Source organism: Anopheles gambiae, chromosome 2 (assembly GCF_943734735.2).
Source record: "Anopheles gambiae chromosome 2, idAnoGambNW_F1_1, whole genome shotgun sequence".
Lineage (NCBI taxonomy): Eukaryota > Metazoa > Arthropoda > Insecta > Diptera > Culicidae > Anopheles > Anopheles gambiae.
In genome coordinates this window covers 57,494,931-57,504,736 of record NC_064601.1, presented here as the reverse complement: position 1 = coordinate 57,504,736, position 9,806 = coordinate 57,494,931, and the positions used below count along the sequence as shown (strand labels likewise).

General features: G+C 46.4%; 1 pseudogene; it reads left to right on the top strand.

Moving 5' to 3' along the window:
* Window positions 1-648: 648 nt before the first annotated feature.
* On the top strand, window positions 649-6,350 carry LOC133391042 (uncharacterized; annotated as a pseudogene).
* Window positions 6,351-9,806: the final 3,456 nt, after the last annotated feature.

The following is a 9,806-nucleotide window of genomic DNA, read 5'->3' as shown; positions in this document are numbered from 1 at the left end:
TGCTACGATCATATCGTCGATATACGGAAAAACAAACTCGAGCCCTCGTAGAACATCATGGATGGTAGTGAACTCGTAAAGTCCAAAGGGTGTCGTGATGGCTGTCTTCGCTATATCATCCGGATGAATTGCTATCTGGTGGTATGCTTTGTGCAAATCGACCTTGGAAAATATGATCTTGCCTTGCAAATGCATCGTGAAGTCCTGTAAAAACGGTAGTGGATAACGGTCGGGTACGGTTTTTGCATTTAGGGCGCGGTAATCACCACAAGGGCGCCAGGTGCCGTCGGCCTTTTTTGTCATATGTAGCGGGCTGGCCCAGCTGCTATTCGAGGGGCGGCACACTCCGAGCTGGACGAGTGATTCGAACTCTTTGCGGGCACCCAACCAGCAAAACCGAAGCTATTGGAAAACTTTCCTGTGTGCCAAAGCGAGAGAGCATGTCTTTTTTCTCTAGATTTTGGACGGCACAACGCCGATCGTGTGGCCTATGAACGAAAAACGGGAGAAGGGGAAACCGATATCCTTCGAGTGACACACACGCATGCATCTGCATGCGTATTCCGCTCAACCGAGACTACACATCTGTTGGATTTTGGGTTAATATTAATATTTCAAATATGAATTCAAATAGGAAAACACGCAGGAATTACAAGGAACTAAACCATAGGATATAGATAAAACTACTTGACTAATTAGGACTGCATGACATGAACTGCTCGAACTACACGAATGAACTTTGTAATGAATTATGTAATGAACTATGGGACAAACGAATATACAGTTGCAAACAGACCGACGATTAAGGTGCACTCTTTTCATTCTCATCATATTTACACAAGTTAATATCACAGTCCAGTACTTTAGTGAATATATTTCACATTTTTGGTCCTTCGAACCGGATACGTGATTTAGTGAGTGTAAATTCGTTCATTCCGCATCAAGAGTGAACAACGGTTTTTACGGCTTCAAGAGTGCAAGTCATTACGTGACATTCCCGCCATCGCATTTCGCCCCGCATCAAGGGCAACGGTCGTTTTCGCGCCATCATTCGAATTTCGCGCCATCGTGTTTGTGTGTGATACCTGAGTTCCGGAAAATGGAAAAGAAAATCAAGCCAGTGCAGCTGAAGAAGAGGATCGCCGTGGAAAATATAAAGTCGCTGGAACGGTTCCAGGCAGAATACTCTACCGATGATGCCAAGCAGATTCCAGAGGCGTTAGAGGATTTGGAGAAGCATAAAGAAGGGTTCTTCGCCGCGGTTTCCAAACTGGAAGAGCTCGACGACAGTGACACAATGATCGAAGCTTGCATCATGGAAAGGATCGACATCGAGGAACGCTGCCGCAAGCTGAAATCTTTTCTTCGAGAGCATCAACCGAAGGAAGAAGGTTCCCTTAACGAGACGACAGGTTTGGCATCATCTACGCTTGCGTTTGGTCGACCTCACGCGCCAAACCTACGCCTGCCAAAAATTGAGCTGCCAACGTTCGATGGAGACCACACAAAATGGCTTTCGTTCCGTGATCGGTTCATAGCCATGATCGACGCATCTGCTGAGCTACCGTCTATCGCCAAACTGCAATACTTGCTTTCTTCGCTCAAGGGGGATGCAGCCTTACCCTTCGAACACACACCTCTAACGGCAGACAATTATTCAGTGACGTGGGCAGCACTTTTAAAACGGTACGATAATTCTCGTCTGCTAATACGTGAGTATTATCGTAAATTGCACTATCTTCCCGGAGTGCAATCGGTGTGCGTGGACAAGCTAACCCACTTGGTGGATGAGTTCACCCGTTTCGTCAACGGACTGGTGAAGCTCAAGGAACCGGTTGATTCATGGGACACACCACTATCGAACATGCTGCTTATGAAACTGGATCGTGAAACGCTATTGGCTTGGGAAAAACACTCCGTACACTTCACCAAGGATGCATACAAAGATGTAATTGCGTTCGTGCAAGATCGAATCCAGATCCTCAAATCGACCAACAATTTTGTGAGTGAGCAGAGCGCTAGTGGAACTAAGGTGGCCGGCATTCATCGTCACGCAGTGCAACGGAGGTTCGTCGCAAATGCAGCTGCATCGTGCCCTACTCCTGCTGTTTCATCTGGTTCGATTCAGCAGCCCAAGTGTCCATTAGAGTGCGCAGAAGCTCACCCATTACGCAGCTGTCCAGTTTTTATCGGCAAGGAGGTTCAGCACCGCCGGGACGTCGTCTCATCGAAGCGGTTGTGCTGGAACTGTCTAAGCAGCACACATCAAGTCAGAGCGTGCAAATCTGACTATTCGTGTCGTACGTGTCGTGAACGCCATCACACTCTCCTGCATCACACGCCACCTAGAACGGTCACAATGGCAGCACATTCCGACGACGACAAAGTGTTTTTGGAAACAGCAAACGTCCAGGTCAAGGACGATTACGGCAATCTCTTCGAGGCAAGGGCCTTACTCGACTCCGGTTCCATGTCGAATTTCATATCCGATGAATTCGCTCGGAAATTGTTGACCAGTCGCAACAAGGTTAACGTCGCTGTATCGGGCATTGGAAATGCAGTACAGCAAGTGAAGGGTTCGATCGTCGCAACGGTGCAGTCGAAAACTCAATCCTTTGCTACGGAGATGGCTTTTCTGGTGTTGGAAACGCCATCAGCTCACATTCCCACTTCACCTACGGACATCTCATCGTGGAAAATGCCGGACGTGGCATTAGCTGACACCAACTTTAATTTGCCTGGGCATATCGACATCGTCATCGGAGGCGATACTTTCTGGGAGCTTCACACCGGTCGCAAGCGCTCTATTGGCAGAGGCAAACCGTGGCTGGTGGAGACGCACTTCGGCTGGGTGGTATCCGGCAACACACAGCACTCATCAACTGGCCCGCGGGTGTGCCATCTCGCAACACACGACATCCCCTTGGAGGAAATTATGCAGCGCTTTTGGGAAAGCGAAACCATAGCCGAGGATCCTGTGCTATCGGTCGAAGAGGATGCCTGCGAAAAACACTACTCATCGACAACCGTTCGCAATTCAGCGGGAAGGTATGTTGTTAGTTTCCCTTTTAATCCTAATCCAAATGTCGTTTTAGGGGAATCTAAAGCAACAGCCGATCGTAGACTCCGTTGTATGGAACGCCGTTTGGTGAATAATCCTACAATGAGAGACGAATATGTAAAATTCATGCGGCAATACGAACATTTGGGTCACATGAAGAGGCTTACTGGTCCGGTAGACGATTCGACTCAACATTATTACCTTCCTCATCATGCCGTGGTAAAAGAGTCGAGCACAACAACGAAGGTTCGGGTTGTTTTTGACGCGTCGTGCAAGACGTCCAGTGGCTATTCGTTGAATGACAAGCTGTTGGTCGGTCCAGTCGTTCAGGACGATCTTTTCTCCATCATTCTTCGGTTCCGTTTGCATGCCATCGCCCTGACTGCTGACGTGGAGAAAATGTACCGTCAGATTCTACATCACCCTGACGATAGAAACCTGCTACGTATCCGATACAGAGAGAGCCTACAGACGAAATATCCACCTTCGAGCTACAAACAGTCACGTACGGTACAGCATCTGCTCCATTTTTGGCAACTAGAACTCTACGGCAGGTTGCTATCGATAACAGCGACACATACCCACAAGCTATAAACGCTGCGTTAAATGATTTTTATGTGGATGATTTGTTAACGGGATCAAACGACATTAACGAGGCCATCGAAATGCGCACACAAATTTCACAAATGTTGGAATCTGCAGGATTCTCGCTAAAAAAATGGGCATCGAATCGGTCAGAAGCACTAGTAAACATTCCTGCCGAAGACATAGCAATCCAACCAACGCATGAGTGGCAAGAATCAAACCATGTATCCACACTTGGAATCGTTTGGGAACCAACAGCAGACACGTTTCGGTTCCGTATTGATATGCCTCCTATCACAACAATAATTACCAAAAGGCTAGTTTTATCCGATATTGCTAAAGTTTTCGACCCTCTCGGCTTGCTTGGTCCTACGATCATCATTGCGAAAATGTTTATGCAACAACTATGGGCGCTAAAGAAGGATGGAAAGTCATTTGACTGGGATAGCGAGCTACCATCGCCCCTACAACGTGAATGGTTAAAATTTCATTCAACCTTGGGATCACTCCGTGATATACGCATTCCACGTTATATTTCCCAATGCACAGCTACAAACGTGCAAATACATATATTCGCAGACGCTTCACAATTAGCATATGGTGCTTGTTGCTATATTCGTGCTGAAAGCATAAAGGGAGTCAGTGTTCGATTGCTAACGGCCAAATCAAAGGTGGTAGCTTTATCTAATTCACATTCGATCGCTCGATTGGAATTGTGTGCAGCACGATTGGCAACAGTCCTTCATCAGAAGGTGCAACAATCACTAAAAATTTCTGCTACTACTATCTGCTGGACGGACTCTATGACGGTACTACACTGGCTAAACTCTGCCCCCAACCGATGGAAACCATTCGTAGCGAATAGGGTCGCTAAAATACAACAGACACCTAACATACAGTGCTGGAAACATGTTCCTGGCATCGATAATCCAGCTGACGATATTTCGCGCGGTCTGACGCCGGAAAAACTATTAGTATGTGAGCGCTGGTGGTACGGGCCACATTGGTTATCGCGAGGCATGGAAGAATGGCCACAAGATCCACCATCACTAAATGAGTCAGGGAACGCGGAAGAGGAGAGGTTGGCATCACGGATTGCAACAACATCAACAATCTGCGAGTTTCGCAACGGATTGTTTTCACGGTATTCGGTTTACCACAAGCTTCAACGGGTTGTTGCATATTGCCTGCGCTTCATTCATAACATAAAACACCGCCAGCAAACTAAACCAAATGCTAAATCCGTTCCACTACTCACGGTCGAAGAGCTCACACAGGCAGAATTGAAATTGTGCTATTTGTCACAATTAGACTCGTTTTCCGAAGAAAGACATTGTCTACAAAAAAGCAAAGAGATCCCTAAACAGTCTAAACTGAAATGGCTATCACCGTTCATCGATAGTCAAGGTATCCTACGCATTGGTGGCCGGCTCAGCAACGCACAGCTGGCAGATTCAACTAAGCATCCCATTATATTATCTGCAAAGCATCCATTATCAGCACTACTGGCAGTTTCACTGCATCTAAAGAAGTTACACACCGGGCCTCAAATGCTTCTTACAACGCTACGCCAACGATTTTGGCTCATAGGAGGTCGCAATTTGTGCAAATCGGTCTACCACAGTTGTCACTCTTGTTTTAAAGCTAAACCTACCCTCGTCAAACAAAGCATCGCTGATCTACCAACGTCCAGAGTCCCTCCAACGAGGCCTTTTTCTGTATGCGGTGTAGACTATTGTGGACCAATATACCTAAAGGCAACCATACGCAACAAGAGTCCAATCAAAGCATATATTGCGATATTTGTATGCTTTTCTACAAGAGCCGTTCATATTGAACTCGTAGCCGATCTCACCACCACATCATTTTTAAATGCACTACGCCGTTTAGTTGCACGTCGCGGACAAATTAGTGAGCTACACTCAGATAATGCCACTACATTTAAGGGAGCATCGCACGAGCTGAACCGCATTTACAAAATGCTCAAATGCGATGAGAACGATCGTAGTACTATTTTCAATTGGTGCGCGACGAACGAAATCCAATGGAAATTTATCCCTCCACGGGCACCACACTTCGGAGGTTTATGGGAGGCAGCGGTGAAGGCAGCTAAAAAACACATAATAAGAACCATAGGAACGAAAAGCATAACACAGGAGAATATGCTTACCCTGCTGGCACAAGTGGAACAGTGTTTGAATTCTCGACCATTAACTCCTTTATCAGATGAGCCTTCTGATTTAGAACTGTTGACGCCGGGACACTTTCTCATCGGCTCTAATATGCAAGCGGTACCAGACGTCGATCACACCGGAACACCAGACAATCGGTTGAAGGAGTACCAGTTGGTGCAGAAACACATGCAAAACATTTGGGCTAGATGGTATCCGGAGTATCTGCAACAACTGCAAGCGCGAGCCAAACATTGCAACGGGCAATCGGTGTCACTGCAAGAAAACCAGCTTGTGATCATCAAGGAAGACAACATGCATCCTACCTCGTGGCCGATGGGTCGCATCGTTGCAGTTCACCCAGGCAAGGACGGAGTCGTTCGCGTGGTTACACTGCGCACAGCTGCCGGAAAACAAATCGTACGCGCAGCTAATCGTTTGGCAATTCTACCAAACCCCGACGTACTCAGCAATTTGGAGAAGAAAGGAGACACTGGCACTGAGTAACGTAAACTGCCTTGAACTACACTACATTGTTTTTTGCACACACCACACTTTATTCCGCACTTGTTTACGTTTGACACTTGTCAGTGATAGCAGGACAGAATCCGTACATACACACATACACACTCACGTACATACAGAACGGAAGCTATAGCTATTCTATATTCTATAGAATCAACGCGTTCGATTTACGCTTGGTTAGCAGTTAGTTTATAATTTTCATTTTTCAATTAGTCTTGAATTTTAAAGAAGTTCCTTCTTTGGTGGCCGGTAATGTTGGATTTTGGGTTAATATTAATATTTCAAATATGAATTCAAATAGGAAAACACGCAGGAATTACAAGGAACTAAACCATAGGATATAGATAAAACTACTTGACTAATTAGGACTGCATGACATGAACTGCTCGAACTACACGAATGAACTTTGTAATGAATTATGTAATGAACTATGGGACAAACGAATATACAGTTGCAAACAGACCGACGATTAAGGTGCACTCTTTTCATTCTCATCATATTTACACAAGTTAATATCACAGTCCAGTACTTTAGTGAATATATTTCACAACATCTCTCTCGATCTCCCATGATTTTTCTGCTATCGCGCTCATCCGGGTGTTAGGCATCCTCAGTCTGTCCAGAACTTTCACTGTGGAAGGATGTGTTGGAGTGATGTGTGATTTCTTGTGCCCCGTACTTTGCTCGTTTACGTTTTGTGCCGTGTTCCTTCTTCTTCAATTATGGAATGATTTATCCTTGTAAATTTCTAAGGTAAGTTTCTTATCCTCGTGTGTGCTTCAATGGATACATTCAACTAACGCTTGTCATCTAAAAAGTTACAGTGTACGCGCATGTTAATGGACGGTTGCCAACATCCCGCAAAACGATCGACGGAAGGAAAACGGTGTCCGGTTTTAAAATATAAAGGTAAGCGTTTCTATAATCCTATGTGCAAAATATTGTTTAGTTTGTTTTTTTCTTATAAAAAACATGGATTAATTATTGGTTAATTTTCATCAACAGATTTCATCACAGCTCTTTCGTAGAAGAGCGCACTTCAAGGACGACTAGGATACGGCTAAACATGCGCAGCACCAGTCCGTGACGTCATTTCCAGACAGGCGCCGGCTGAACACGCGCAGCACCAGTCGAGGATATCCTAGCGCAGAGGGTAGAAGGAAGAACGAGAGGAAGGGTAACAGAAAGCAACCGCAGCATTTGGAAGGGGTGAAGCATCCTGCCGTATACAGAGTGTGAGTGTTCCAAAACGTATGTGGAAAGAGTAACACCAATAAACAGCATGCGAAAGTGTGCATAAAGCAAAAAGAAAAAGCGTCACTACTACAACCAGCAATCCGAAAATATAAGGGGAGGGATAAATACAAATGTATGCGTGAGCAGGACCAGCAATCCAAGCATTTGAATGTGTGCGTCGGTTTGTGCCGTGCTGAAAGTTTTTACTTTAGCTGCTGCTAGTGTAAAAACTTAAGGAAAGCTTAAAGTAAAAATTTTTTACACGGGGCGCCTTCGGAAATTGTTGGCTGGGCAGCTGCGTACTTTTCGGGTGGTAATCGGCGAGGTCTTGCGAATGCTGGTTGCCCCGTCGTTTCGATTCGGTGCGTCACTTCGGACTGCAGTAAGGTGCCAGGAGTGGATAGTGCAGTTAACCCGGGAAATTCCTTTAGGAGAGTGGCGATCGGTGAGGTGGAATCACATACTTTTACGGTTGGTTCCGACGGGTTTTGGCTCGGCACTCCGGTAGAACGTACGTTCGTTAAGGCGTCGACAAGACATTTTTTGCGCAAGTCCACGAGCAGATGGAAATGTTGGAGAAAATCGGCTCCAATAATCGCTGTCCCCACGTCTGCGATGATGAAGTTCCAAAGGAAAGATCGGCGAAGTCCCAAATCGAGAGTATAGAGCGACTCTCCGTAAACCTGGATTGGTGTAGAATTAGCGGCGAACAGCTTCATGGTGGAGGGTTTACTCGGGACGGAACTGTGTTGTCGAGGGATTACTGAAACGTCTGCACCGGTATCGATTAAGAATTTGATGTTAGTTTTTGGATCGGTTATTACGAGACGATAGCTATGGGTCGAAAGTACGTGTATCTGTTGAGGTTGGCCTCTGGTTAAGCGTCAATCGGAAGAAGTGGCTGAGTTACTACCCTGCCGTCGGTTGTTGAAAGAGCAGGGGGCACGACAGTTCCGCGCTGCTTGCCCGTACTGCGTGTGGTAATAGCAGTGTCCGCTGGGTCTTACCGCATCCTGGTTCGGTTGACGTTGCCGGGTACGTGAGCGTGGTCGCGCGCGTACTCGTTCGTTGAGCTTGCTCAGTACGGCGTCCAAGCGCTGACCTAATTCCGTTACTTGCCGAGAAAGACGTTCGAAGTCCTCGTTGCGTACTTCGTGGATGGTTTGGTATGGGCCCGTTCGGTGGTATAACGCGAACGAATCCATAACAGAGTCTGCTACTTTAGCTCGATCGTTGGTATCCGTGTTAGTGGCAATAACGGCGGACTGGACGTATGGCGGGAGACGGCCGATCCACAAATCTACCAGCATAGAGTCCGTCATTGCTCCATTTGCGGCGCGGCGCATCTCCGCTAATAGCTGCGATGGTTTTCGGTCCCCGAGGTTCATTTCGGCAAGCAGACGATGCAAGCGGCTTCGTTGCGACTCTTCAAAGTGCTCAATTATTGCACGCTTTAGTTTAGTTTAGTTTAGTTTAGTTTAGTTTAGTTTATTAATCGATGGACTATGAAGCCCTCTCGAGTCAAAATTTGTTTACAATACATTACATTAGATAACGAACAGAACATTTATATATTGTTATTGTTGAACGCATTCCGAACACTTAAAAGTGAAGTCAGTTCCGTTATCGTCATTCCAGGCTCATAAATATCGTTAGCTGAATTTAATAGACGGCACATACAAAGAAGGGGGTTGCGAGAGCCAAATGTTGTTCGGGTTTCAGCGACTGCCAGCATTGGTCGGCGACGGAGTATTCTGGCAGGAACATAGAGGTGAATCCTTGAAAGCAGCTCGGGACAGTCGATGGTTCCGTTTAAGATTCCCGTGATAAATGCTAGTCTGGTGTGCTCAACACGTTCGGCGAGAGGCGGGATTCCAAGCAGCAGACACCTAGTTCTGTAGTCGAGACGACGCGGCCAATCACGAAGGGCGAAGCGCGTTGCCTTCCGTTGAATGGACTCTAGCCGCGCAAGTGCCCGAGTAGATGCTGGCCACCAAACAATGCTAGCATATTCCAGCAGTGGTCTGATAAGTGCGCAGTACAGTGTCTTGAAACACATAGGATCACGAAGCTCGCGCGTCATGTTTATGACCAAGCCAAGTAGACGATTGTCACTAGCGACTACTTGGTCTATCTGTTCTTCGAAGGAGAGTTTAGCATCTAGGAGGACTCCTAGATCCTTTACACAGTTCACTCTTTCGAGGTTCTGACCATCAAGCGTATAATTA